The sequence below is a fragment of the Perognathus longimembris genome, chromosome 9 (genome assembly GCF_023159225.1).
Source record: "Perognathus longimembris pacificus isolate PPM17 chromosome 9, ASM2315922v1, whole genome shotgun sequence".
NCBI classification, from domain to species: Eukaryota; Metazoa; Chordata; class Mammalia; order Rodentia; family Heteromyidae; genus Perognathus; species Perognathus longimembris.
The window spans coordinates 62275434-62282454 of NC_063169.1; the positions used below are offsets into that span (position 1 = coordinate 62275434).

General features: G+C 43.2%; 2 long non-coding RNA genes across 3 annotated transcripts in view; one reads left to right on the plus strand and one right to left on the minus strand.

Annotated features, from left to right (window-relative positions):
- Positions 1–5584, plus strand: part of LOC125357393 — a 7431-nt gene extending 1847 nt beyond the window's left edge. Inside the window, exons 2-3 of the long non-coding RNA XR_007212144.1 lie at positions 1700–1704; positions 5194–5584. This is a non-coding gene — a long non-coding RNA (uncharacterized LOC125357393). The remainder of the gene's footprint in view (positions 1–1699; positions 1705–5193) is intronic.
- The window catches only part of LOC125357395, a 117234-nt gene extending 111250 nt beyond the window's left edge, over positions 1–5984 (minus strand). The window contains exons 1-3 of one of the 2 annotated variants that reach the window (XR_007212145.1): positions 5684–5984; positions 1930–2008; positions 1–587 (exon numbers count right to left, since the gene is read on the minus strand). The exon at positions 1–587 is cut by the window's left edge and continues 46 nt beyond it. This is a non-coding gene — a long non-coding RNA (uncharacterized LOC125357395). The remainder of the gene's footprint in view (positions 588–1929; positions 2009–5683) is intronic. The other variant, XR_007212146.1, reaches the window with a different exon arrangement.
- Between the last annotated feature and the right edge of the window lie 1037 nt (positions 5985–7021).

Below are 7021 nucleotides of genomic sequence, written 5' to 3' on the forward strand. Positions count from 1 at the left end.
TATCTGGGTCCAACAGTTCGCATATTTAAAATTCCAATACATGTTGTTAAGCTGCTTCACAGGAAGCTCATACCAATTATACTCCCACTCCCAGGATATAAGAATGTCAGTGTATCTACCATGCCAACCCTGGAGTTTTATTTTTTAATTAAGCCATTAACAAACACTCACTGGCTTTGTTTGAGTGAAATTGCCTACAGAGACTAAATATCTTTTCCTGTATTTATTGACCATTAGCAATACTTTTTGTCATCTCCCTTTTGCTCTTCTTCTATTGGCTGTGAATTTTTTCCCTTATGATTTTGAATATCATTTATATATCTGGTATATAACTCTTAGTCTCTGAGATATATAAATTTTGTGAGGACAAAAACTATCTTCTTTATCACAATATAGTTACTTCACACAGAAAAGATATTTAAAAATATTTGTACAATGGCTGACTTGTTTCAGCATATACAAACATGTTTTCCTTGTATTTTATGTTACATTTTCTAATATTTCCTATCCAAAAGTTTTTGAACTTCACATGGTTAAAAAATACTCTTACCATGTATTCTTCATCCATGTAAAAGCATGCAGTTTCCCTATCAATTGTAAAAAGAGTAAATATTTATGTAACACTTCACATGCCAGGAACCACTGCAAACACTATGGATGTACATTCTTCCACTTAGTGAAGAGTTGGTCTGTTCATTCTATTTACGACTTCAATTGATTGGATGAGACCACCCACAAGCTGCTTTATTCAAATTCCACCAATTTTAAAACAAACTCACAGAAATACCTAGAATAATTATAACTAATAACTGGGCATGGTGGCCCAATCAAGTTAGCATCTAAAATTAGCCATCACAGTTGAGACACGGAGTAGACATAAGTTTGGCCTTTGTAGACTGTTTTGTAAAGTAGTTGGACTGTCTACACTCTCATATGCAGTGCTGAGTTTAGGTTGCTTTACATATTTCATTGCTAGCCGTTGGCACTGTCAGTCTTTTAAACTTTAGGTATTCTGATAGAAGGAAGTGATGAATCATTTGTAATTTGTATTTTTTCAATATGGAATAACGTTGAACATCTTCCCGTGAACGAATTGGCTATCTTTGTGAAGTACTTAAGAGTCTCCCACAGACACACTTTTTATGTTATTGGCCCATGGCCTGAGCTTTTCTCATTTTAAAATTCATGTTGTTTTATCATATCGATTTAAATACTTCTATACATGCTGGATTTGAGTTCATCACCAAATACACTCTTACAATAGAAGCTTGTTTAATTTTTTAATCCATCTTGAATTAATTATTGCATATGGCATGAGGTGAGAATCAAATATACTTTTTTCACCAGATGAGTAGTCAGTTGTTCTAACACCATTTGTTCAAAATATTGTCCTTTCCTCACTAAACTCCAGCATGACTTTGTCATAAATCAAGTTCGCAAGTTCTATTTCTGAATTCTCTACTTTTCTCCTTTGGTGCATTCATCTATCATTCTGCCACACTGTCTTCATTACTAAGCCTTATAATAAGTTTTGAAACTTGGTTGGCCAAGTCTTTCAGCTTTGTTCATCTTCAAAATTGTCTTGGTTATTTTAGGCCTTTACATCTCCAAATAAATCTTAGAACCAGCTTTAAGTTCACACATGCACACACATTCTGTGTGGGGTTTTTTTTCTCCTTTCTTCTGTATTTTGTCTCAGAAAATGTCCCTTCTCCTAAACTTTCTCTTTGGGTTTTCAGTGTGATTCTCATATGCTTCCTATAGATGTCTCAGAGTCACCATTTCATCCCCAGCCTCTCCTCCTCCCATCATCAGCTGGACATCTCTGGTTTCTCACACTCAGAAAAGCCATCTTTCCTCTCATACCTGCTCCTTTCTCGGTGTTTCCAAGTCACATGGCTCCAACTTTGAGTCATCTTTGAGTCTTACCTTTCCATCACTTAGCTCAACACTTGTTCCAACATGTAGAGCAGGACTCAGTCAAGATGGGCATGTGATTCAACTAGGCCTTAAGAAATGGGAAAGGAAATTAGTCCGGAGGAGGAGTAGGGGGAAGCAGCTCTGAAACATTTTATTTCTCTTAAGACCACTTCTCTTTTCTTCTTCCTATGAACACTATCATTCAGGATGCCCTGAATTACCATTACCATCCTGCTACTGGCCACAGGATGCCAACCTCCATGATAGCAAAGCAGCAATCTGAAATTTCTGGTCCTTAATGATATTATTGAGCTAATTCTTTCAGACCGTCTATCTACTTTAGAGTTTCCAGATTTCTGAAATACAATTTCCTTATTATTTATTTTTTTGTTGATTGTGGGGCTTGAACTCAGGGCCTGGGCATTGTCCCTGAGCCACTTTGTGCTCAAGGCGAGCACTCTACCACTTGAGCCACAGAGCCACTTCCAGTTTTTGAGATGTTTATTGGAGATAAGAGTCTCATAGGGAATTTTCAGTCTGGGCTGGCTTCAAACCATGATCCTTAGAAGTCAGCCTCCTAAGGAAGTAGGATTACAAAATGTGAGCTACTGGCGCCTGGCTTGTTATTTATTTTAAATTAGGCTTTGTCACTAGCCACTGCAAACATCCTCATTGATAGGCCACAATACATCAACTCATTATCTTTCATTTGAACAACTGCAACCCTCTCTTATGGCTTCAAATCTAACTCATTTCACATACCTACTACCAAATTATCCATTGTAAATAAAACTATTTAATCCTATGTTTTATGCAAAGACCTTCAGTGACTTCCCATTGTAGAGAATAATCTTTGCTTGGCATTTGGGGTTTTTATACAGCCCTATCCTCCTTTGTAAAACTATGAAGAGTATATAGAATTAAGTGCCATCCTCACACATTCTTTTTTGCTTTCTTCATATTATCTCTGTCTGTAGTACTCATAGTTCACTTCCATATGTCCACATGCAATTTTAATATTTCCCTATTTCTCCCATGTCTACCTTCTGCAAAGCAGTCTTTCCTCTCCCAAGCTTCTACAGTACTTATCACCATCTAACCTGCAGCTGTGCTGTTTAGTATAATCTCTTCTATTACCAATGCTATTGAATAGAATGTTCCGTGAAGATGGAATACATGGTTTAGAGTATTTGAGAAAGGGGCGGTGAATTCTAATTTTGTTCAAATTTAAATAGCCAGCTAATGGTTATACTATTAGAAAGTACAGTCTGGACTAAAATGCCCTTAAATATGAAATATGTATATAAGGATATATAATATACATGTAATATGTACATATATGATAAATTGTGTATATACACATTATGATATGTACTATATTTATATAGCACATTATATAACATACATTTTATGTATTTATACACATAAATACATATACACACATTTCTTGTGACCACTGCAGACAGTACCTCGAAGTAACCCTCTGTTCTACTCCTTTCCTCCAGTCTTATGGATATCAGGCATTGAATATTGACTGCCTCGATAAACATGGATATCACGTTTACCAAATACATAAAGATCTATAAAATTTTCGTTCTAAATTCTAATAGACTCAATAAGAAATCCATAGATGACCAAAATTTCAGTCTGTTACAGAGGACCAAATATCTAGGTTCATACTATTCCTTCTCTGGGTAAGATAAAAGAACTACTTTTAGGTTAAAAGTCTTTTTTACCCCTTTTTAAAATTAATGTTCTAGGGCTCAAACTCAGGGCCTTGTGAGGGGTAGACAAGTGCTCTACTGCTGACCTATGTACACTCAGCCCAAATTCTGCTTATAAAAGAACTTATTTTGTGATAATTTGAAAATTTCCAAAAGATGTCAATAATACAGAATTGTCCTCATTCATCAAAATTAGATTTTTAAGTTAAAATATTTTAAATTAGGGCTGGGGATATGGCTTAGTGGCAAGAGTTAGTGGCAAGAGTGCTTGCCTCGTATACATGAGGCCCTGGGTTCAATTCCCCAGCACCACATATACAGAAAATGGCCAGAAGTGGCGCTGTGACTCAAGTGGCAGAGTGCTAGCCTTGAGCAAAAAGAAGCCAGGGACAGTGCTCAGGCCCTGAGTCCAAGCCCCAGGACTGGCCAAAAAAAAAAAAAATTTTTTTTTTAAGTTAAAAAATAACACTGGCTCACCAAGTTTCAAACATTGATCTCTGTATGTATAGGTAGATATGAATGTGAGTGTGTATATACATATGTATATACACATGTATACATACATATCATGTATATATACATGGGTATACATATGTTTGTGTAGGTATATGTAAACATGGTATATATCATATGCATAATTTTTTCTGAACCATTTGTTAGAAAACCACACACGTTAACATGTCTTTCCTTAATACTTCCATGTTTCCTGATGAGCATGGATTCTGTATAAAACATATACAGGAACTTTATTGCTTACATCTTTACATCAACCCTACAGTATATAATCTCAGTGAGTATCCTAATAGTGCTCATTTTTCTTCTCTAACAAAGGATCCAGTTCAGGGGGACACACACCATTTACATGTCATATCCCTTTGGTTTCCTTAAGTCTTTTTTGAAAAATTACATTAACAGGATTTTGAACATATAGTAATGCTAGTTCTTCTATAGAATTTTCTGCTTGGGTTTGTCTACAACTCAGTAATTAGATATAAGTTCTCTAGGTTCAAGCTCTCCAAAGTTGGTATATAGGGCTGGGAATATGGCCTAGTGGCAAGAGTGCTTGCCTCCCATACATGAAGCCTTGGGTTTGATTCCACAGCACCATATATATAGAAAACGGCCAGAAGTGGTGTTGTGGCTCAAGTGGCAGAGTGCTAGCCTTGAGCAAAAAGAAGTCAGGGACAGTGCCCAGGCTCTGAGTCCAAGGCCCAGGACTGGCAAAAAAACAAAACAAAACAAAAAGTTGGTATATAGATATAGTCACACATATGCTCTCCCCACCCCCACCCCGGCAGACCCCCAATCCTTTAGGTCTTAGACTGGATCTACACACAACTAGTATACTCAAAAGTTTAGGAAGCATTGTACTTGTACTAAAACATGTACATGGACATTTCATAAAAACAATATTTTACTTTAAAACAAAATATTGTGCTTAAGACAATTCAAAAGCACTTGTTTACTTTGTGCTTACAGGTTCAAAGACAAGTGATATTTATTCAATAATAGTTTTATCTAAATTACTGCACCAATTATACTATTACAGCAGTCCCCAGAACTGCTGTGAAGTACTAAGATTCAATGACTTCTTACTACACCATCTTTCCATATTTAAGTCCTACTTCACTTCAGCTTTTGCTTATGATCAATTCCACTATCCTATCATTTGGGGCTTTTCAAATGGTAAAGGTTTTGAATTGGTGCTACAGCCCAAATTTTCAGGTGTCTTTAAAGAGAGAGCAAGGTGTGTGTGGGGGGTGGGGGGGAGGAAGTGGGTGGAAAGCTATTATTTATTCACAGATGCTTTTAGGAAAAAAAGTCTCACTGTAGCAATACAGCTGAAACTGGAACCAGAAGAATAAAAATGATCCTTAAGGGGTTTTTTCCCCCCCTAGGGAGAAATAATTGTTTCAAGAAAGAAACTGGCAGCGTTCTGGACATTTTGGACTGGGACAGAGAGGGGGAAAAAAAATGCCGTCTTTTTTTTTTTTTTAAACCACCATGAAAGCGCATGAATTTTGAAATAAGTATTTTACATTGTAAGAAACGTCCGAGCGTGGCGTTTAATTTTCTCCTCTAAGAGGAAATCGCACAAGTATTTCTTTAAGAAGATAGAAACTTGAAGTCTCTTCCTCTCCCCTCAAAACTGAAGTGTCTTTGGCTCCGCGTCCGGGACTTCTAGGAACATGCAATTAAAATGAAATCGAAAGGGCAGGTCCCTCGCAGCATCGGAGCTTTGCCTGCTTTAAAAACAAAACAAAACAAAACAATAAAAAAACAAACTTGTTTTCTCCCCGACAGCTCCGGAGACGCGAGAGCCCGGCGCGACCCGTTTATTCTGAGCCCCGAAGCGGCGGCGAGCTCGTTCCCGGGCCGGCACCGCCGGGAGACGCCGGCCGGGCCGTGTCCGGGGCGCCGCGGCCTCGGCGCGGCCAAGGGGGTGTGTCCGGCTCGCGGGCCCGGCCCCCCGCCTCCGCCGCGGCCCACCTGCTCCGGGCGCCCGCCGGGACCGGTCCCCCACCGGTCCCCCCGCCCCCCCCCCCCGGCCCGCGGGATCCCACCCGGGGCCCGCCGCCCGCTTCCGGACCCCTGCGCGACAAACCACAGAGCTGGAGCTCCTTCCTCCCGTCAGCCCCAACCCCCCTAGCGGCCCTAAGGGTCGGGCGACCCGCAACCCCGCCGGCGGCCGGGCGCCTCCGCCTCGGCGAACCCCGGTTGCACGCGGCCGTCCGCCCGGGGCTCAGGGCCGCGCGCCCCCCCTCAGTCTTCGCCCGGCCGGCGTGGAGGACTACGCGCGTCGGGGCCGGGGAGCGAGCATCCCGCCGCAGCCCTCGCTGCTGCCGCCGCCGCCGCCGCTGCTGCCGCACCCCCGCCGGCCGGCCGGCTGCTGGAAGGGGTGGGAGGGGAGGCCCGGGAGGCCCCGTCAGAGCCGCCGCCTCAGCCGCGGCCGCAAATCTCGCGATGTTTGCCGGCCGCCGCACCGCCATATTGTGTGACAGTATTTTGATTTGGACTGGGGCTGGCGGAGCCGCGGCGAGAGCGAGCGAGCGAGACCCGGGGGGGTGGGGGGGGAGGGCGGCCGAGCGCGAGGGGGTGGGGGCAGAGGAGGCCGGGAGGCCGAGCGCGCCGGAGCCCAGAGTCGGGGCCGCGACGACGCCGCCCAGCCGTCGCGTTTGATCCGCAGCGGCCGCCGGCGGGGCGACCCAGCCCGACCCCCTCCCCTCCCCCTCGGCCACGAGCGGCGGCGGCGGCGGCCGGAGGGAGTTGGCGGCGGCGGCGGCCGATCGGAGCGCGCTGAGCGGGGAGGGAGGGCGGGCTGAGGTGTCCCCCCTGCCGGGTGGAATCGGAGGCGGCGGCGGCGCTGGCGGCGGCCG